The following is a 24209-nucleotide window of genomic DNA, read 5'->3' as shown; positions in this document are numbered from 1 at the left end:
CCCTCTTATACCTAAAACTACTGGGGTCCTACTTTCTACCACACACTTATACTGGGATCTCTCTTTCCACTATACTTGCTTAAATAAATATATTCCTTTTCTAAAAGGAATTCAATTGACTAGGTTTGATCTCCATTTAACAAGATTCTCATGTTATATTCTCCTACTTATATTGTTCATATATGTTTTTCTCTATTATTAAATGCTTATCAATGCAATGTCTGGAAATTCAACCAGAATATACATTTATAAGATTTTTGTTTGTATTATTATATTAGCCTAAATGAATAATTTCAATAAATTAATACTACAAACAAAAATTTACATGTCTAATGCAGACAGTATTATGAAAATACATTAAATAATTGAGAATTTTTTCTCCTTACATTTAGGCCTCTGATCTTGACCAAAATAATATAGGGGGAAAATGACAGTATGTCAAAAGCTTGATTTATTATACATAAGAGAAACCTCTTGTACCCATGTCTAATCTCATTATAAACATAGTTGCACAAATACTGTAGAAAATGAAGAGACACATCCTGAGCCAGACTTAGGCTTCAGTGAAATTTTAAATACATCAAAACATTTGAGAGTAGTGTTGGTTTACTTTTTAAAGGCTTGAATTAACCAAAAGTTGTCTTGAATTTTTCTGTTATAGAACCAAATCTCATAAATGATGTCAATTAAGTAATACAGTTTTCATAAAATGTCATTTGATTTTGAGTGATCAGCAAAAGGAAAAAATGGTTTCCTATTTGTATTTTTCGTTGTAATTATTTTCTGCTATTTATTTTGCTTATAATGCCAATTTAGAATTTTAAAAAATCAAGTAATACATTCTCACTGTAAAAAGGTCCAATGAGGACTGCAGATAAGTTAGTCTAAGGAGAATGGGAATTTTCCTCTGTCTCCATCTTTTCCAAACAGAATTAACAGCTGTTAAATGTTTGGTGTAGATTCTGCTAGGTTTTTTTTTTTTCCATATTTGCATAAATAAGAAACATGGAAAAATACAATTCATGTCTTAGACTTTATTAAGAATATACTTTGAATGTTGTTTTATAAATCACATTTCATTGGTGTCATACACCTATTTATTTTCATACTGAAGGATGTTTGAGTTATCTAAAATGTGTTGATTTTTGATGTACCTGCTACAAGGCATATCATGGCACAAATGCCTCGTGTACATATATACAAGCATTTCCATATGACTGAATCCTAGGAACACGTTTGCTGTGTCAAAAATAATGCCTATTTAAAAATCTAATTGATACCACATGATTGTGTTTGAAAAAAAGGGAAGGAAGTTAAATTTACCAATTTGGATTTGAATTTGCCAATTTAGAAGATTTTTCTTTACCTTTCCCTCAGGGTCCCATATGATGATTTCAGGTAGTACATACTCTGATTTCATATCTTTTAAAAATTTTGATGTTTTACCATTAGCTCTTTTGTACTAATTTTTATTTTTATAAATTTTTAAAATTAAAATGTAATTTATCTTGATTAAGGTATGACCTTGATTATTAAATGTTCTATATTTTTATTAATATGTTCCTTAGTTTTACTTGTTTTTGAGCTTTATAATATTGATAACATTCCAAATAGTCTTCTATGACTAACTTCATATTTTTCAATACAAATACTAATATTATACTAATACAATTCATCCATTTTATTGCTGTAGCATTTCATTGTGAAAATATTATGCCACAAGTTATTTTTTCATTCTTAATGCCTAGCCATCCATTTTTCCCAGGCTTTTTCCTATTATAGACAAGGCTTCTAATTATTAATGTTCAGGTGTCTTATGAAGATATGTAGCTGAGTAGAGAATTGCTGAGTTATAGGGCAAAGATGCAATAAAGTTCAAATTCTTAACATAAATTATTTTCCAATGTGATTGCACAATAATAAACATAAAGTCTTAGTTTGACTGTAACTGAATGTATTCTTTTACGGTTGGTATATTTATTTTGTCTGAGTCTAGCTGTGGCATATTGCGTTTTCCAAAAATAAGCTCAAGTCCCATCCCAAATACATTTCTGTAATGTAATCTCACCTCTCTTCCATCTAGAAGTAGAATATAATTCTCCTGTGCTTTTATCTAGGTTGGACTTAGTGGCTTTCTGAGCAGAAGTGACATTTTGAGACTTCTGTGGTTAGGACATAGGATGAGCTTCTTAGAATAGTTCTACGTTGGTTACTACTGTTCAGATACCAGCCAGCAGGCAGGCTGTGAGAAGTCCAGGCCACAGAGAGAAACCACCTGTAGACATTCTGGGAGGGAAATAGCTTCAGATGAGCTTCCCAACACCACCAGACAGACGGCTATCCATGTGAGTGACCCATCTTGGATGTCTAGCTAAGTCAAGCTTTCGGACAACTCCATCCCATTCACTATAAGTACATAAAAGACCTCAAGTGAGGACTACCCAGCTGTGAGAGATAATAATAAATTGCTATTTTAAATCACTAAATTTTGGAGTAGTCTGTTATATAGAAAAAGAATATTAACCAAAATACAAAAATATATTTGCTTTATAATCCTCTAATAGTTAACATTTAAAAAGTATATCCCATTCCATGATCCATCTGTAGTTAATTTTTATTTTTTGCTTTTCTTCTTTAAAATTTTTTAACTGACAAAAAATTGTACATATTTCTCATGTAGTTGATTTTTGTGCATGATGAAGTCACAGATCCAATTTTATAACCTGATAAGGTTGACAATATAAAACCAAGTTTCATCTAAAACTGTTTTTTACATAGTGCTTGTTTTTCAAATCCATTAACTTAATTTTGGGCTTGTGGCTTCACAGACTTTTAGGTTTGTGCAAAAAAGTAAATGAGGAATTCATAGCAAATTTTGTAAAATTTAATTTGTTATACATAAAACAGATGAGATTAGTCACAATTAGTTAAATATATACATTATTAAGGAAGCAGGGAATAAAAGTTAAATATAGCCTCAGGGTCAAATAAATTAGGTTTAAATCTCATCTTCACAAATTTACTGAACTGTTTCATCTCTTTTAAAAAAAAAAGCAATTAAACTCATAGTTCAGCATTTTTGTGATAATGAAATAAAAGAATTATTTAAGATTTCTTAGCATTAGAAACTGGCATAAAGTAAATTATCAGCAAGTGGCATCCCTCTTGAACCACAAAAGACAGAATACAAACTTTATGTAATATGTGAAGAAATATGTTGGATTTGAATCTATTTATACACTTACATGATGTGTCTCTGAAATGGAGCCTTGCATTTTCATGAAATATTTAGGGTTAAAGAATATCTATATTACTTTATGAGACAATGTGTTTCTAGATGATTTTTATATACAATATGTAAGATTTTTTATTTTTCAATTTGTAAATTACCAAACTAGACATGTTCTTCTGGAAAAAAAAATGACCATAAAGAACAATAATAATCAAAGAATATTGGGATGCATACTTTGAAAACTTGTCTATTTTTCTATATTTGCAGTAGTATACAGCAAAACTTTATTTCTTTTTTTGACAGTAGTTTGATTTACAGCTATGCCTAATTTGTTCAGGTACATAAGGATATTTATGAAAAAATATTTTTCTCAGGATCTCATATTCTGTTATAGACAGCTTTGGTATATTTTAAGTATTGGCCAAGGTATAGTTCTTTAACTTGTTAATGTGAAATTTAAGCTACTACCCTAGTTTAATAGATAAAATTCTCTAGCATTTTTAGGTTTGTAGAAAAATTGTCAAAAATAGAATGTTATTTTTATATGTGGAAACTAAAAATTGAAACAATTGAACTCATGGAATTAGAGAGTAGAATGCTGGTTATGAGAGTATGGGAAGGAGATGGGAGGGAAGTGGTGATGGTTAATGGGTGAAAAAATAGAATAAATAAGATCTAGTATTTGATAGCACAACAGTGTGACTATAGTCAACAGTAATTTATCGTACATTTTAAAACAACTGAAAGAGTAGACTTGAAATCTCCCTAAAACAAATGATAAATTCTCGAGTTAATAGACATTACAAATACCTTATGGGATTATTATACATTATATGTCTGTATTAACAAATCACATGTACAACATAAATATATACTCATAAGTACCCAAATAATTTAAAATACGAACTTTTTAAAAGTACAAAGAATTTACAAATCCTCCTCATTCCCCACTGCAGTTTCCCCTATTATTAATATCTTGGATTAGTGTGGTACATTTGTTAAAATTAATGAGGCAATACTGATATATTAGAAAGAACTATAATGAAAGCTTATAGTTTACATCAGGATTTATTTTGTGTTGCACCTTCTATGGGTTTGGATAAATATGTAATGACATATCCACAATTAGAGAATTACACAGAATACTTGCATTGCCTTAAAAATCACGTGTTCCACATTTTCATCGTTCCCTCCTGCCAAACCACAGGCAACCACTGATCTTTTTACTGTCTCCATAGTTTTTCTTTTCCCAGAATGTCATATAGTTGGAACTATATAGTCTTTTCATATTGGCTTCTTTCACTTAAAAATATACATTTAATGTTCTATCATCTTTTTCATGGCTTATTAGCTCATTTCTTTTTATCATTGGATAATATGTCATTGTGTAGACGTACCACAGTTTGTCGGTGTACCTGTTGAAAAGCAACTTGGCTGCTTCCATGTTTTGGCAATTCTGAATAAAGCTGTCATAAACATTCTTGTGCAGCTTGTATGTGAACACAGACTTTTTCAACTCATTTGGGTAAATAGCAATGAGTATAAATTCTAAATAATATGGTAAGAATATGTTTAGCTTTGTAAGAAATTGACAAACGCCCACACAAAGTGACTGTACCATTTTGCATTCCCATCAACAATGAGTAAGAGTTCTTGTTGCTCCAAATCCTAGTCAGTACTTGGTGTTGTCAGTGTTTTGGATTTTAGCCCTGCTAATAGCTGTGTAATGATATATCGTTGTTTTAATTTACAATCCCCTAATGACATATGATACTGAATATTTTTTCATGTATGTACTTGCCATCTGTATATCTTCCTTGAGGAAGTATTTGTTCAGATTTTTTGCTCACTTACTAATTCGGTTGTTTTCTTATTGTAGAGTTATTAGGGTTTTTTTGTAAATTTGGGATACCAGGCCTTTATCAGGTATGCATTTTGCAAATATTTTCTCCCTATTTGTAACTAGTGCCTACATCACCTTAACAATGTATTGCAAAGATAAAAAGGTTTTAATTTTTGTGAAATTATCAATTTTTTCCTTCACAGATTGTGCTTTTGGCATTAAATTCAAAAAAGTCATCAACAAACCCAAAGTCATCTAGATTGTCTTCTATATTATCTACATGAGTTTTATAATTTGTGCTTTACATTTAGGTCTATGATCCATTTTGAGTAAATTTTTATAAAATGTGTAAAATCTATATCTAGATTCCTTTTTTATGTGGAATTCTAGATGTTTCAGCACATTGTTGAAAAGATTGTCTTTTCTCCATCCAATTGCTTTGCTCTAGTGTTAATAATCACTTGAATACACTTGGGTGAATCTAATTCTGGGCTATCTATTCTATTTATCTATTTATCTGTCATTTAGTCAATACTTTATCTTCCAGGTTACTATACTGTCTTCAAGTCACATAATGTCAGTCTTTTGACTTTGTTTTTGTCCTACAATATTGTGTTGGTGATTAGGGATCTTTTTCCTTGCTATATGAGCTTTAGACGTAATTGGCTGAAACACATGAAATAACTACTGGGATTTTGATTAGGATTTTGTCAAATCTATAAAGTGAGAAAGAACTGACATCATTAAAATATTGATACTTCCTATTCATGTGCATTGAACACTTCTCCACTTATTTATAGTGTTGAAAAATTATTATAATTTTATAGTTTTTCTCATGTAGAAAATGTAATATTTTCTTAGATTTATACTTAAGTATTTTATATATTCTCTGCTAATTTAAATGGTATTTTGGTTTTTTTTTTTTCTTTCCCCCCCCCATTTATTTTATTGCATTTTAGGTTTTGGGGTACACGTGAAGAACGTGCAAAATTGTTGCATAGGTACACACATGGCAGTGTGATTTGCTGCCTTCCTCCCCATCACCTACATCTGGCATTTTTCCCCTTGCTATCTCTCCCCAGCTCCCCACCCCCCAACGTCCCTCCCCTATTTCCCCCCAACTGACCCCAGTGTGTAGTGCTCCCTTCCCTGTGTCCATGTGTTCTCATTGTTCAACACCCGCCTATGAGTGAGAACATGTGGTGTTTGATCTTCTGCTCTTGTGTCAGTTTGCTGAGAATGATGGTTTCCAGGTTCATCCATGTCCCCACAAAGGACTCAAACTCATCGTTTTTGATGGCTGCATAATATTCCATGGTGTATATGTGCCACATTTTCCCTATCCAGTCTATCGTCGATGGGCATTTGGGTTGGTTCCAGGTCTTTGCTATTGTAAACAGTGCTGCAATGAACATTCGTGTGCACATGTCCTTATAGTAGAACGATTTGTAATCCTTTGGATATATACTCAGTAATGGGATTGCTGGGTCAAATGGAATTTCTATTTCTAGGTCCTTGAGGAATCGCCACACTGTCTTCCACAATGGTTGAACTAATTTACACTCCCACCAACAGTGTAAAAGTGTTCCTATTTCTCCACATCCTCTCCAGCATCTGTTGTCTCCAGATTTTTTAATGATCACCATTCTAACTGGCATGAGATGGTATCTCAATGTTGTTTTGATTTGCATTTCTCTGATGACCAGTGATGATGAGCATTTTTTCATATGTTTGTTGGCCTCATGTATGTCTTCTTTTGTAAAGTGTCCATTCATATCCTTTGCCCACTTTTGAATGGGCTTGTTAGTTTTTTTCTTGTAAATCTGTTTTAGTTCTTTGTAAATTCTGGATATCAGCCCTTTGTCAGATGAGTAAAGTGCAAAAATTTTTTCCCATTCTGTTGGTTGCCGATTCACTCTAATGACTGTTTCTTTTGCTGTGCAGAAGCTGTGGAGTTTGATTAGGTCCCATTTGTTTATTTTGGCTTTTGTCGTCAATGCTTTTGGTGTTTTGGTCATGAAGTCCTTGCCTACACCTATGTCCTGAATGGTTTTGCCTAGATTTTCTTCTAGGGTTTTTATGGTATTAGGTCTTATGTTTAAGTCTTTAATCCATCTAGAGTTAATTTTAGTGTAAGGTGTCAGGAAGGGGTCCAGTTTCTGCTTTCTGCACATGGCTAGCCAGCTTTCCCAACACCATTTATTGAACAGGGAATCCTTTCCCCATTGCTTGTTTTTGTCTGGTTTGTCAAAGATCAGATTGTTGTAGATATGTTGTGTTGCCTCCGAGACCTCTGTTCTGTTCCATTGGTCTATATCTCTGTTTTGGTACCAGTACCATGCTGTTTTGATTACTGTAGCCCATAGTATTGTTTGAAGTCCGGTAGTGTGATGCCTCCTGCTTTGTTCTTTTTGCTTAGAATTGACTTGGCTATGCGGGCTCTCTTTTGGTTCCATATGAAGCTTAAGGTTGTTTTTTCCAGTTCTGCGAAGAAGGTCATTGGTAGCTTGATGGGGATAGCATTGAATCTGTAAATTACTTTGGGCACTATGGCCATTTTTACTATACTGATTCTTCCTAACCATGAACATGGAATGTTTCTCCATCTGTTTGTGTCCTCTCTTATTTCATTGAGCAGTGGCTTGTAGTTCTCCTTGAAGAGGTCCTTTATGTTCCTTGTTAGTTGTATTCCTAGGTATTTTATTCTCTTTGTGGCAATTGTGAATGGCAGTTCGTTCTTGATTTGGCTCTCTTTAAGTCTGTTATTGGTGTATAGGAATGCATGTGATTTTTGCACATTGATTTTGTATCCTGAGACTTTGCTGAAGTTGCTTGTCAGTTTCAGGAGATTTTGGGCTGAGACGATGGGGTCTTCTAGATATACAATCATGTCGTCTGCAAATAGAGACAATTTGACTTCCTCCTTTCCTATTTGAATGCCCTTTATTTCTTTTTCTTGCCTGATTGCTCTGGTTAGAAATCCAGTACTATATTGAATAGGAGTGGTGAGAGATGGCATCCTTGTCTAGTGCCAGATTTCAAAGGGAATGCTTCCAGTTTTTGCCCATTCTGTATGATATTGGCTGTTGGTTTATCATAAATAGCTTTTATTATTTTGAGATACATTCCATCAATACCTAGTTTCTTGAGAGTTTTTAGCATAAAGCGCTGTTGAATTTTGTCAAAGGCCTTCTCTGCATGTATTGAGATAATCATGTGGTTTTTGTCTTTGGTTCTGTTTATGTGATGAATTACGTTTATAGACTTGCGTATGTTGAACCAGCCTTGCATCCCTGGGATGAAGCCTACTTGATCATGGTGGATAAGCTTTTTGATGTTCTGTTGCAATAGGCTTGTCAGTATTTTATTGAAGATTTTTGCATCTATGTTCATCATGGATATTGGCCTGAAGTTTTCTTTTCTTGTTGAGTCTCTGCCGGATTTTGGAATCAGGATGATGTTGGTCTCATAAAATGAATTGGGAAGGATTCCCTCTTTTTGTATTGTTTGGAATAGTTTCAGAAGGAATGGTACCATCTCCTCTTTGTATGTCTGGTAGAAATCGGCTGTGAACCCGTCTGGACCTAGGCTTTTTTTGGGTGGTAAGCTCTTAATTGCTGCCTCAACTTCAGACCTTGTTATGGGTCTGTTCAGGGTTTCAGCTTCTTCCTGGTTTAGGCTTGGGAGGAGGCAAGTGTCCAGGTTTACTAGTTTTTGTGCATGGAGTTGTTTGTAATAATCTCTGATGATGGTTTGAATTTCTGTGGAATCTGTGGTGATATCCCCTTTATCATTTTTTATTGCATCAATTTGGTTATTCTCTCTTTTCTTTTTTATTAATCTGGCTAGTGGTCTGTCTATTCTGTTGATCTTTTCAAAAAACCAGCTCCTGGATTTATTGATTTTTTGAAGGGTTTTTTGTGTCTCTATCTCCTTCAGTTCTTCTCTGATCTTAGCTATTTCTTGTCTTCTGCTAGACTTTGAGGTTTTTTGATCTTGCTCCTCTAGCTCTTTCAGTTTTGACGATAGGGTGTCAATTTTTGATCTCTCCTTGCTTCTCATGTGGGCACTTATTGCTATATATTTTCCTCTAGAGACTGCTTTAAATGTGTCCCAGAGATTGTGGTATGCTGTGTCTTCATTCTCGTTGGTTTCAAAGAACATCTTTATTTCTGCCTTCATTTCATTGTTTATCCAGTCAACATTCAAGAGCAAGTTGTTCAGTTTCCATGAAGCTGTGCGGTTCTGGGTTAGTTTTTGAATTCTGAGTTCTAACTTGATTGCACTGTGGTCTGAGAGAATGTTTGTTACAATTTCCGTTCTTTTGCATTTGCTGAGGAGTGATTTACTCCCAATTATGTGGTCAATTTTAGAGTAGGTGTGATGTGGTGCTGAGAAGAATGTATATTCTGTGGATTTGGGGTGGAGAGTTCTGTAAATGTCTATTAGGTTTGCTTGGTCCATGTCTGAGTTCAAGTCCTGGATATCCTTGTTAATTTTCTGTCTGGGTGATCTGTCTAATATTGACAATGGGGTGTTAAAGTCTCCCACTATTATTGTGTGGGAGTCTAAGTCTCTTTGTAAGTCATTAAGAACTTGCCTTATGTATATGGGTGCTCCTGTATTGGGTGCGTATATATTTAGGATCGTTAGCTCTTCTTGTTGCATTGATCCTTTTACCATTATGTAATGTCCCTCTTTGTCTCTTATGATCTTTGTTGCTTTAAAGTCTAATTTATCAGAGATGAGAATTGCAACTCCTGCTTTTTTTTTGCTCTCCATTTGCTTGGTAAATCTTCCTCCATCCCTTTATTTTGAGCCTTTGTGTATCCTTGCATGTGAGATGGGTTTCCTGGATACAGCACACCGATGGGTTTTGGCTTTTTATCCAATTTGCCAGTCTGTGTCTTTTGATTGGCGCATTTAGTCCATTTACATTTAGGGTTAATATTGTTATGTGTTAATTTGATACTGCCATTTTGGTGCTAGCTGGGTGTTTTGCCCTTTAGTTGAGCTGGTACTTGTTGTTCCTTTATATGTGTGGAGCCTCTTTCAGGAGCTCTTGTAGAGGTGGCCTGGTGGTGACGAAATCTCTGAGTACTTGCATGTTCCCAAAGGATTTTATTTTTCCTTCACTTATGAAGCTTAGTTTGGCTGGATAGGAGATTCTGGGTTGAAAGTTCTTTTCTTTAAGGATGTTGAATATTGGCCCCCACTCTCTTCTGGCTTGTAGGGTTTCTGCTGAGAGATCTGCTGTGAGTCTGATGGGCTTCCCTTTGTGGGTAACCCGACCTTTCTCTCTGGCTGCCCTTAGTATTTTCTCCTTCATTTCAACCCTGGTGAATCTGACGATTATGTGCCTTTGGGGTTGCTCTTGTTGACGAATATCTTTGTGGTGTTCTCTGTATTTCCTGGACTTGAATGTTTGCCTGCCTTGCTAGGTTGGGGAAGTTTTCCTGGATAATATCCTGAAGAGTATTTTCCAGCTTGGATTCATTCTCTTCGTCGCATTCGGGTATGCCTATCAAATGTAGATTAGGTCTTTTCACATAGTCCCACATTTCTTGCAGACTTTGTTCATTCCTTTTTACCCTTTTTTCTCCAGTCTTGCCTTCCCGTTTTATTTCATTGAGTTGATCTTCGACCTCTGATATCCTCTCTTCTGCTTGGTCAATTCAGCTGTTGATACTTGTGCATGCTTCGCGAAGTTCTCGTGTTGCGTTTTTCAGCTCCATCAATTCACTTATATTCCTTTCTATTTTGTCCATTCTCGTTAGCATTTCGTCAAATCTTTTTTCAAGGTTCTTAGTTTCTTTGCATTTGGTTAGAACATGTTCTTTAAGTTCACAGAAGTTTCTTACTACCCACCTTCTGAAGTCTGATTCTGTCATTTCATCACACTCGTTCTCCCTCCAACCTTGTTCCCTTGCTGGTGAGGAGTTGTGATCCCTTGTAGGAGGAGAGGTGTTCTGGTTTCGGGTGTTTTCATCATTTTAATGCTGGTTTCTTCCCATCTTTAAGGATTTATCCACCTGTCGACTTTGTAGTTGCTGGCTTTCAGATTGGGTCTCAAATCTTTCAGGTTGATGTTCTGTTTGTTGATGATGAGGTTATTTCTGTTTCTTGGTTTTCCTTCTGACAGTCTGGCCCCTCTGCTGTAGGTCTGCTGAGGTTCACTCCAGGCCCTGCTTGCCTGGGGTTCACCTGCAGCAGCTGCTGAACAGTAAGGGTTGTTACCAGCTTTCTTCTTCTGCTATCTTTGTCCCAGAAGGATACCCGCCTAGTGTCAATCTGATCTCTCCTTTATGAGGTGTCTCTTTGGATATATAGGGGTCAGGGAGCTGCTTGAGGAGACGGCCTCTTCTTTATAGGAGCTCAAATGGTGAGCTGTGAGCTCTGTTGTTCATTCAGAGCTGCTGGGCAGGTACGTTTAGGTCTGCTGCAGCAGAACTCATAACCTGCTTTTTATTCCCAGGTGCTCTGTCCCAGGGATTTAGGGCTTTATTTATGAGTTTCCGTTACGCTGCTGCGTTCTTTTTTTTTCCTTCAGACCTGCCCTGCCCAGCAAGGAGGCAGCCTAGTCGGCCTGTAGAGGCTTTGCTGAGCTGCTGTGGGCTCCGCCCAGCTGCCGAGTGAACTTCCCTGCAGTCCTGTTTATATGGGTGTAGTTAGAACTGCTTTGGCGATGGTGGCCCGCCTCTGTTGAGGTAGAGTCTCTCTGCTGTGGCGGGTTGCCTTGGCAATGGCGGGCTGCCTCAGCATTGGCCGACTACCTCCATCGTGGTGGGCTGCCTTGGTAATGGCGGACGCCCCTCCCCCAGAGAGCTGGACCGTTCCGGGTTCAGCTGCGCTTGCTGTGAAACTCTCAATCCAGAGTTTCTGGTTGCTGTTCTTTTGTGGGGGTGGGACCAGCCGAGCCTGATCGCCTGGCTCCCTGCCTCAGAGCCTTTTTTAAGTTTGTGTTCCAGTCGCCTGTTGAAGAGGCACCGGGGTCTGTTTGTTTTCCCCTGTGGCCACTCACTGCGCTGGTTTAAACGACAGTGAGGTTTGTGGCGCTTTTTTTTTTTTTTTTTTTTGCTCTGGAATCTACTGTCCTGGTTCCCTGCTCAGTCCCCTTTTTTATTTTTAATTTTAATTTATTTTATTTTATTTTTTTTTGAGACGAAGTTTCACTCTTGTTACCCAGGCTGGAGTGCAATGGCGCGATCGCGGCTCACCACAACCTCCGCCTCCTGCGTTCAGGCAATTCTCCCGCCTCAGCCTCCTGAGTAGCTGGGATTACAGGCACGCGCCACCATGCCCAGCTCATTTTTTGTATTTTTTAGTAGAGACGGGGTTTCACCATGTTGACCAGGATGGTCTCGATCTGTTGACCTCGTGATCCACCCGCCTCGGCCTCCCAAAATGCTGGGATTACAGGCTTGAGCCACCACGCCCGGCCTCAGTCCCCTTTTTAAACAGACGAATGGGCCACTTCCTGTGGCTCCAATCGCCAGCCAAAAGGGCACCTGGACCGGTGTATTTTGTATGGAGAAACGCTGCTCCAGGGCACTGACAGAGCAGCCGCGCGGGGCAAAGCCACGGTGCTGGCCGGCACAGTTGCACTGGCCAAAACAGCCGTGCTGGTGACCTGTGGAGCTCCTCGCCTGGGAATTTCCTAGTCTGTGGGCAATAAAAATGCGACTTCCACTCACCCTCTGTGCTTTCACTGGGAGCTGCAATCCTGAGCTGTTCCTAAACGGCCATCTTGGATCCTCCGATTTGGTATTTTGTTTTTAATTACAAATCCCAATCGTTTAGTGCTAGTATTTAAGATAAATGATTAACTTTTGTAAATTATCCTTGTATCCTGCTGATTTGCTAGAATTACTTACCAGTATCAAAAGTTTGTAAATTCTCTGAGATTTGCAACATGGAAATTATGTCATCTATAAACAAAGACAATTTTATTGCTTCCTTTTAATCTGTATTCCATTTCTTACATTTTCTTGTCTTACTGTGTTAGCTAGGATGTCCAGTGTGATGATGAAGAGGAGTGGTGAGAGGGGACATCTTTACCTTGTTCCTAATCTTAGTAGGAAGGCATCTAGTCTGTCACTATTACATATGCTGTTGGTTGTAGGTGTGTTGTAGATATTCTTCATGAAGTTTATAAATTCCTCCTCTACTCCTAGTTTATAGAGCATTTTAAAAAATCATAAATGGGTGCTGGAATTTGTCAAATGCTTGTTCTGCATCTATTGGTATGCATATAATTTTCCTTCTTTAGCCCATTGATATGACAAATTACACGATTTGATTTTTGAATAGTGAACTTCCTTTGAATACCTGGAATAAATCTCACTTAGTCATGGTATATAATTTTTGTAAATTGTTGGATTCAACTTGTCAGTATTTCATTGAGAATGTTTGCATCCATGTTCATAAGCAATAATGTTTAGTAGATTTTCTTTCTTGTAATATCTTCTTCAGGTTTGAGTATTAAGATAATGTTGACCACATGAAATGGGTTAGGAAGTATTTGCCCTGCTTCTAGTTTTTTGAAAGAGATTGTAGAGAATTGGTATAATTTCTTTGTTAAATGTTTGTTACAGTTCAACAATAAACTCAATCTGAGCCTGTTGCTTTGAAAGATTTTAGAAGGCTATTAATTTGTAATTCACGTTTTAATAGATTTAAGACTATTCAGATTATTTCTTTTTATGTGTGAGTTTTGGCAAATTGTCTTTTTTTCAAAAAGAACATAGAATTGTTCACAGTATAACTTTCTCTTTTAATATTCATGGAATTAAAAGTAATGATGACTTATTTATTCCTGATACTGGTCGTTTGCATCGTTTTTCTTGGTTAGTCTAGTTTATCAATTTTTTAAAAATACTTCTTTAAACCTGGCTTTTGGTCATGTTTAGTTTTATTATTGATTTTCTGCTTTTGTTGCTTTTCTCTCTAACTTCTATACTTATTTCCTTCTGCTTGCTTTACACCACTTTTTCTAGTTTCCTAAGGTGAAAATGTAGGATACTGGTATTAGATTTTTCTTATTTTCTAATATATTCATTCTATAATACAAATTTCCCTGCATGACACAATTTTTGTTATGACCAAAAATAAGCCCCAATTTTGCTGCATGACACAAATTTTGAGATTTATATATTTGTTTTCAAATATTTTAAAATTTAATCTTGAAAATTTTTTGTTTCATGTATAATTTAGAAGCGTTTAATCCTCAAGTATTTTCTTGTGTTCCAGCTACTTTTCTGGCTATAATTTCCAATGTAATTCCACTGTGGTTTGAAAGATAGTTTGTATGATTTCAGTTCTTTTAAATGTGTTGATACGTGTTATGTCCTCAAATATGTTCTATTTGGTAAGTGCTCTGTGTGAGCTCCACAAGAATATGCAATATGTAATGGTTTTGGGAGAAGTATCTTATAAATGTTAATTAGGTCCAGTTGATTGATGGTGCTATTTAGTTCAACTATATCCTTACTTTGTTATGCTTGCTAGATCTGTCAGTTACACAGGGATGTTAAAGTTTCCAACTATAAGAGTAAATTTGTCAAATTTTCTTTGCAGTTCTATAGTTTATCTTTGCATATTGTGATATTTTGATGTTAGGTGCATGCACAGTAAGGATTGCTATATTTTATTGAAGAATTTTGCTCTTAATCATTTATAATGCCCCAATTTTTCTCTGATAATTTTTCTTGCTCTGCAATCTGCTTTTACTGAAATTAATGTAGCAAATCTAGATTTCTTTTTATTTGTGTTAGTGTGGTATATCTTTCTCAACTACTTTACTGTCTCTCTTTTATTTAAACTAGATTTCTTGTAGACAACATATAATTGATTCTTGTTTCTTGACTCACTTTGATAACCTCTCATTTAATTGGTATTTTTAGATGATTGACATTTAAAGTTATTAGTATAGTTAGATTAATAATATTATATTTGTTAGTGTTTTCCATTCATTGCCTTTGTGGGTTTTTTTTCTTAGTTTACTTGTGTGTTTTACACTTTTTTTCTGCTTTCTCTAGTTTTAATTAAGCATTTCCTATAGTTCTATCTCCTTTGTTATCATAGCTATTACATTTCTTTTTTTACGATTTTTAATGATTGTTCTAGCATTTGTAGTACTGCAGTATACATTTACAACTTATTTAAATCCATTTTCAAGTAACACTGTACTACTTCATGAGTAATGAAAGCACCTTATAATATCGTATCTCTATTTTTTTCTCTTATGTCCTTACTGCCATTTTACTTCACATATTCATAGCGAAAATCATGGAGTATATGATGTTATTATTATTTTGTCAAAAATCTGTAATCTGTTAGATCAATTAAAAACAAAAAAAGGAAACAGTCTATTATACCTTCACTTACTCCTTCTCTGATGTTTTTTGTTTCTTAACATAGATCTGAGATTCTGAACTATATAATTTTTTTTCGCTGAAGAACTCTAACATTTCTTGCAAGGCAGGTCTATTGGCAACAAATGCCCATAGTTGTTTGTTTTGTGAGGTTTTTTGTTTGTTTATTTCTTTTTCACTTTTGAAGGATAATTTCACTGGATACAGAATTCTGTTTGTAGTTTTTTCTTTTACTTTGAACACTATAAATATTTCATTCTACCCTCTTCTTGCTTGTATCCTTTCTGAAAAATTCAATGGAGCATTTATCTTTGCTTTCTATACATAAGCTGTTTATTCTGACTTCTTTAAAACTTTTATTTTTGATTTTCTTTAGTTTGAATATGATGTGCCTAAGTGTAGACCTTTTGTATTTATTCTACTTGGTGTTCTGTTATTCATTTCAGAAAATTCTCTGCCCTATAACTTCAAACATTTTCTCTATTTGTTTATCTCTTTCTTCTATTACTGATATTCCAATTATACATATATTATAACTTTTGTGGTTGTCCCACAGTTTAGGAATATTTTGTTTCATCCTTTTCATCGAAGAGAAAAAGGTTCTCTTTGCATTTCATTTACAAAAGTTTCTATTGACATTTGCTCAAGCTCACTGATTCTTTTCTTAGTCATATCCAGACTATTGATGATTTCTTCAAATTTCTGGTACAGTATCTTTTATTTCTAGCATTTCCTTTTGATTGTTTATTGGGGTTTTACCTTAGTATCCATATGTTCTCGCATATTGTTAGATTGTCTACTTTTTCCACTATTGCCCTTCGCCAATTAATCATAATTGTTTTAAATTCCCATTCTGATAGTTCCAACATGACTGCCATATCTGAATCTGGTTCTAATGCTTAGTTTTTCCCTTCAAACACTGTCCTTTAAATTACATATACCTTGTAATTATTCATTGAAAGCTGGCCATAAAGTAGCAAGTAAAAGAAACTTAGGTATATATGTTTTTAGTCTGAGCATATATGTTTATTCAGTTAGGAGTTAGCTTGTATTTACTGTTTGCTATAGATGTGGTTTTGGAGGTTAATTTTCTCTGATGCTCTTATTTTTGTCTTTTATTGTAGTTTTTTCTATAGATTCTTAAATAATGTTTGACATTTTCAATTCCTTCATTTGTATTATCCTATTATTTCAAATAAATTTTGAAGGAGCTCCATTGAGGTGATGGTAGGGTGTTAGGGGAGAATAATACATTCTGTAAAATTATGATTAGGACACTATTTTTAGTGAGCCTGTGTCCTTGGGCTGTGACCTTCACAAGTGCTTCTCACTTTTACTTTTCTACTAAGGTGAGGCAGAAAGACCTCACCTAGTTGGAGCTGGGCATTTCCTTTTTACCATGTAGAAGACAAGAGTGAGCTAGAGTTGTATATTTCCCTTCATACAGTTTGCTTAGGCTCTGGTAAAATAGTTTCCCTTGTGGGCAGGTTTCATTAAGGAGAACATAATATTCTAAACATATTTTTAAATAGCCACTTTTTCCTTTCCTCTGCTGGAAATACTAGGTGTTTGCTTTTTGTTTTTCTGATTTTCACTGTAAGAACATGGTAGAGCTCCTAGAAGGAAACTTTAGAAAAGTGTGGAGGCCTTCCTATGACTAAGTCTCCCTGGAGTTTTAACACACAAGCTCGTCTGCCTTTATCCTCAAGCAATTCAATTACAAGTTTAAGTTTTTTAACTATGTGCTCATTCCAACAGTAGTTTCTGTTCCTCAACTTTTACCCCAATAAGCTATGGTTCCCTGTAACTTCCTGTCTGCCTGTCTCTCCACTTTGATGGACAATAGTTTACTCTGTGATTTCATTTGTATAAAGAATCCTAAAGGAATTGCTGATTTTCAGTTTGTTTAAACTTTTAATGTTGTTGCAAAGATGGAAGTGAGGCCTTTTAAGGTCATTATATCCTTGACTAGAAATTAGAATGCTACTAAACTATTTTTTTAATCATTTAAAATTTTTATTTATTTCTCAACTTTTAAGTTCAGGGGCACAACTGGCAGGATGTGCAGGTTGGCTACATAGGTAAACATGCTCCATGATGGTTTACTGCACAGATCATCCCATAACCCAGGTATTAAGCCCAGCATCCCTTAGCTATTCTTCCTGATGTCCTACAGGTGCCCAATGTGTGTTCTTTTCCCTCCATGTGACTGTGTGTTCTCATTAGTCAGCTCCCACTTATAAGTGATAACCTGACATGTTTGTTTGGTTTTCTGTTTCTGCGTTAGTTTGCTGACTATAATGGCTTCGACTTCCATCGATGTCCTGCAAAGGACATGCCCTTGTTTCTTTTTGTGACTGCATTGTATTCGACAGTGTATATGTACCACTTTTTCTTTATCCAGTCTGTCATTGATGGTCATTTAGGTTGATTCAATAACTTTGCATTGTAAATAGTGCTATAATGAATACATGCATGCATGTATCGTTCCTTTGGATGTATATCAGAAAGCCCTCTTCAGAGGACTTTCTGAGTCAAATGATATTTCTGCCTCTAGGTCTTTGAATAATGGCGACACTGTCTTCTCCAATGGGTGAACTAATTTACACTCCCACCAACAGTATAAAACTGTTACTTTTTCTCCACAATCTCGCCAGCATCTTGTTTTTTGACTTTTTAATAGTAGCCATTCTGATTGACATGAGATGGCATCTCATTATGGTTTTGATTTAGATTTCTCTAATGATTAGAGATGTTGAGCTCTTTTTCATATGATTGTTGGTCACATGTATGTCTTCTTTGAGAAGTGTTTGTTCATATCCTTTGCCACTTTGTAATGGTGTTGTTTGCTTTTTTTCTCATAAATTTGCTTAAGTTTCTTGTAGATTCTGGATATTAGACCTTTGTCAGATGGAGAGACTGCATTCTATAGGGTGTCTGTTCACTTTGATGATCATATTTTTTGCTGTGCAGAAGCCCCTTAGTTTAATTAAATCCCATTTGTCAATTTTTCCTTTTGTTGCGATTGCTTTTAGCATTTTTGTCATGAAATCTTTGCCTATGCCTATATCCTAAAGGTATTGCCTACATTTTCTTCTAGGGTTTTTATAGTTTTGGGTTTTATATTTAAGTCTTTAATCCATCTTGAGTTAAATTTTGTGTATGGTTTAAGGAAGACATCCAGTTTCAATTTTCTACATGTGGCTAGGCAGTTCTCTCAGCAACATTTATTAAATAGGGAATCCTTTCCCCGCTGTTTGTTTTTGTCCCATTTGGCAAAGATCAGATGGTTGTAGGTGTGCGGTCTTATTTCTGAGTTCTCTATTCTGTTCCATTGGTCTATGTGTCGGTTTTTGTACCAGTACCATGCTGTGTTGGTTACTGTTGTAATATAGTTTGAAATTGGGTAGTGTGCTGCCTCCAGCTTTGTTCCTTTTGCTTTTACAAAACCTTTTAGTTTTAGATAATGGAAGAACACATGCAGTTATAATACAGTTATCTACTCTTTGTCTAGTTTCCTTCAGTAATAGTATCTTGCAAATCTGTAGGATAATATCACCACCAATATATTGACTTTGATACAATCCACTGATCTTGCTCAAATTTCTTCAGTTTTACTTGTATCAATTTGTATTTGTGTGTATGTTTTCATAGTTCTATGCAATTTTATCACATACAGAGGTTAATATATCCACCACTTGCTTAAGATCACAGTACGTTCAACATCAGGAGAATTCTTCCTATTGCATTCATGACCACACCCATTTTCTTCTCACCCTTTCCCATTCTTAACTCTGCAAATGATTCACTGGTCTCCATTTCTATAGGCACTACATTTTTTTTTACACTGAACTTGTACCCAAGCTGAACAATATTAGAATATTGGGAAGCAAATTCTCCTTCCATGCCCTCATTTTATAAACAGCAAAATTAAATTTCAGTATACATATATGTTTTGCGTATTATGTGAAAAGAAGGGACACAGACTTCAAATTGGATGCCAGTCTAACAACTCAAATAATCATGAGTTAATTCTGACATAAAAGTCAGCCATGCCAGGTGCAGTGGCTCACGCCTGTAATCCCAGCATTTTGGGAGGCCAAGACAAGCAGATAACTTGAAAACAGGAGTTTGAGACCTGGCCAACATGGTGAAACCCTGACTGTACTAAAAATACAAACATTAGCCAGGCATGATGGCCATGCCTATAGTCCCAGCTACTTGGGAGGCTAAGACAGGAGAATCACTTGAACCTAGGAAGCAGAGGTTGCAGAGAGTGGAGACTGTGCCACTGCACTACAGCCTGGGTGACAGAGTGAGACTGTCTCACAAGAGGGGGGGAAGGGAAAAGAAAAGAAAGAGAGAGGAAGGGGGAGGAGGGAAGGCAGGAAGGAAATCAGCTGGTGACATTTATTGTCATGAAATTCCTTCTGGTCCCTGAATATAGAATTCTAATAGTAAGAGAAGATAGAAGCTAATATCAAAATGGCCTTTCCCTATGTGTTAACAACAGAATGCCCCTCTTATATGTCTGCCAAACACAGGAGACCACTTTCTCTCTTCAAATAGGTACCAAGATGAGAGTATTTTTAAATGAGTGGCTCTGAAGCTTACAGATTCAGAGGATACCAGGTTAGAAATGGAATATGGTGGAGGCTACAAGACGCTGGTATTTTCTTTACTGGAATTTCGATTGATTCGTGTCCTTAAAATGTAACATTACTATGTGAAATTGTTTTTTTTTTTCATTTTTATATTACTTTTTAAATTCAGGTGTAAAAACCATAAAATACTTCCTTTATAATTTCAAATAAGACTTATTCCTCTGATTTTCTTTATATATTGTATATTTATATTTTCTTACATATTATTAAAAGTTGTTTTAGGCCAGGCATGGTGGTGCATGCCTGTAAACCCAGCACTTTAGGTGGCCAAGGAGCACAGATCACAAGGTCAGGAGTTTAAACCAGCCTGGCCAACATAGTGAACCCTCGTCTCTACTAAAAATACAGAAATATTAGCCAGGTATGGTGGTGGGTACCTGTAATCCCAGCTACTCGGGAGACTAAGGCAGGAGAATTGCTTGAACCCAGAAGGTAGAGGTTGCAGTGAGCTGAGATCATGCTATTATTGTATTCCAGCCGGGTGACAGAGACTCCATCTTAAAAAAAAAAAAAAAAAAAGTTGTTTTAATAGGTTACTTTAATTGGAGACGCTGAGCTAGCTTTCTGCGGCATGGATTTAGCGCTGAATTGATATTTGTATTGATTATCCATCTCACGTTTAAATTATGCAAAACTCCAATTAAAATATAAAAACAAACGTGAAAGCAGAGAATTAGGTCTTTCAAAAATGCCAATTAAATAAATACACTTTATTTAGAACATTCTTTCCTTCTTTTTGCATCTGTATTTTGAATGCAACTGGTTATATTCCAAGAATAGACGTAGATATTAAAGAGAAAATCTGCTGTTAAAACGTACTCAGTAACTATTCACTAATCCTTTCCTCTGAGAGCTTAATCTGCTAAATGTGATACAATGTATTCTCTTGCGTGCATTGACTGAATGCCAGAAGAAGACTCTGTAGACATCATAATTTAAATACCCAAGGGTCCTAGAAGAGGAGATGATTTAATCGATATGTGTAACACAAAAGGTTTAGCAAAAAGAAAGACATTTGAACACTGTAAAATCAGTGTGGAGGATTTAAGTTTGTACTATTTTATCAATTCCATAAATACTATATCAATTTATTTACATATCTTCCTATAATGTGTATGTTAGAGAGGTAATTCACACACACACCCCTATACACACATCCTAAAATCAGATGAAATGTAATAATAAGCAGTATCATGAGTAGCTTCTTATTTTTAGGACATTTTTTCCTGAGAAAAATGCCACATTTAAAACATGAGAATGTGGGAAACCATTACTGCATGAATATAACTGTCCTTCAACCTCATTCAATGTTAGTATTAGTGGTTTATGTGTATACTTGCTTTGGAAAAAAGATGGAGTAACTGGCAAGAGTATTTTCATTGTCTGGTACTTCTTATCCCAATTTCATTTTTTTTTTTTTTTAATTTCTCTTTTATAGGCTCAGGTGGAGTCCACACGGGACAACCGATATATGCATTTAAAATGAAAAATGAAGTCCATGTAAAAAATAAGCATGTCATGAATCTCATATCCTTTGCCCTTATGTGGATGATAGAAATAATTACTTCTAGATATATCATTGCACTGGGCACACTTGGCACACAGGAGTTGGTCAGGTGTTAGATGTGATAGGAAATGCACTGCCTGATTAAATGGACTAGAGTCCAAGTGCAAAAACATTGTGTCTTAAATGAGATGAGGGACAGAAATTTAAAGATGCCATTTAATTTTTCATCTGTGGCCAACACATGCCAGTGTTTCATGATGACTTTGTTAATCACATGGGACTATTCAATGCATGTGGTAATGAAAAGCTAGAAACATGTTTTTTCAAACAAGGCAAACACTATTCTACTCTGTTTTATTGAAAGTATTTTAGTTGAGTTTTTCGTTAAAATTTTTTAGTTAATTTCTTTTTATGACTGGATGAACGTATTTTGCTTTGTTTTGTTTCTACTCAGGTTTTATTTCACTGTGTCTTTTTAATTGTTGTTATAATTCAGTCCTACTCTGGACTCTAAGGATGCTCTGGGCACAATAATACCTAGAAAGGTATCCTGAAGCTCAGTGTTCTTAGCAAAGAAGTTGAAGATCTTTTCCAAAAATATTTACATAAGATTATGTAATTTGCATTCTCAATTTTCAATTACTTACTGATTTTTGATTCCTGATACGTGTTAACAATCCATTGATAGTAAAAATTGCTAGTATTTACTGAAAATTTATAACAAATAAGCACTTTGCCAAGCATTTTATATGTATTATCATAATAAATTTTTGAAATTGATGATATTACAGCATACATCAGTTTCTTATTTTCTATGTTCTTGTTCTCAAAGTTCTTTTAGGGTGTTCATGAGGTGAAAATTATTTTCATGATAATGCTGGCATTATTTATTAGAATCTCACTTCCTCATAAATGTTAAGAGCACAAAAAGTTATTAATAATCTATATTGTTTTAGAGTCTGTATTACCTTTAAAGAACTACTAATGAATTTTAATGTAGTATGAAAGAGGAATATGCTCAAACTTCTAAAAAGCTTCTTAGACTACATCTGTCTTTTCCAACTGCATACATATTGAGGTCAGATTCCAGTGATATTTTTTGACCAAAATAATATATCACAACAGACTGAATATAAAAACAGACATGACAGCTCTGACAGATCTAGAAAATGTCTTATACATTTTCTAGATCTTGACAAAATATAGCATTACTCTTTTACTTTGTCTTGAAAAATTAAATTTCAAAAAAATGTCATTTATGTAGAATTGAATTTATTTTTAAATGAATTAACAACTGTATTACTTTATGTATGTTGACATTTCTAACATTAATAGATAGATATAAATAAAAGCTGAGGTTTGGCTTTTTTTTTTTTTTTTTGAGACTGGGTCTTGCTCTACAACGTGGGCTGAGTACAGTGCCATGATTGTAGCTCACTGCAGCCTCGACCTCCCAGGCTCAAGCAATCCTCCCACCTCAGCATCCCAAGTAGTTGGGTCTATAGAAATGTGCCACCATGTCTGGATAATTTGTTTGTAGAGATGATGTGGCCTCACCATGTTGCCTAGGCTTGTCTTGGGCTCCTAGACTCAAGTGATCCACCTACCTTGACCTCCCAAAGTGGTCAGACTACAGGAATGAGCTACTGCACCTAGAAAAAAAAAAAAAAAAAAAAGCTTTCAGTAACTTTTGTCTAAAAGTATTCTGATACCAAAATATTTCATAACCATTTTTCTAACACATTTCCCTAAAGAAATTTTCTTCTATATCATATGATGTACATATGATTTCTACAAATGATTCAGTAGGTAAATATGTCATTTTGTTGTTTTATTCATATAGCCAGACTCTATTCTTCCAACAGACAAAAATGTGATAATTTGTAATAGTCCAGTGACTTCCAAGTAAGGTGAATTTTCTTCACCAACCTAAAAATTTTAAATTATCTTGAAAAAAATGTTAAAAACTTAATGCTTCCTAGGTTAGGGAACAAAATAATTAGGTTTAAGCATTACAGATATAGTTCAAGTTGTGTTCTATGAGCAACTTGGTATGACAGTATAGAGAAGGAAGCAAAATGCCTAGATAAGATGTGCTTGGAGCTAAGAGGGACACCCCATTAGAGAGAAAAGGTAAGCTGGAGATTCCTAGCAATTGCCATTAGCACTGGAGACACCTGTAATCCTAGTTACAGACATGACCCACAATTATCACAGGCTCTGATCTAGCATAGGGACCTGCGTGAAGTTCATGCAGTTGCATTGCTCCAGAGAAGGAACACATGCTAAGTCCTGCCCCCACCACCACACCACTCCCTGGGACCAAAACTGCAGTGAGACAAAACCATGCTGGGAACAGAGCTACTTCTGGCAGATAAGTACAACATGCCTTGGGGTTTAACAGCCCATATACCTCCAAAACTTTTAGTACCTGCTATTATTCCACTACATCCACAAGAAAACTACATAACAGCCATGACCCCAGCAGCTGAGCCCACAGAGTGTCTTATATGCTAGCAAACAAGAGGTTCAACATAGCAGGCCTTCCCATGACTAAGGGAACAGACACACATGCTTCCTGGGGTCCTAG

Source organism: Sapajus apella, unplaced genomic scaffold, assembly GCF_009761245.1.
Source record: "Sapajus apella isolate SASKATOON/1434 unplaced genomic scaffold, GSC_monkey_1.0 scaffold42, whole genome shotgun sequence".
In the NCBI taxonomy this organism is placed as follows: domain Eukaryota; kingdom Metazoa; phylum Chordata; class Mammalia; order Primates; family Cebidae; genus Sapajus; species Sapajus apella.
Note: the sequence above shows the minus strand (reverse complement) of the source record.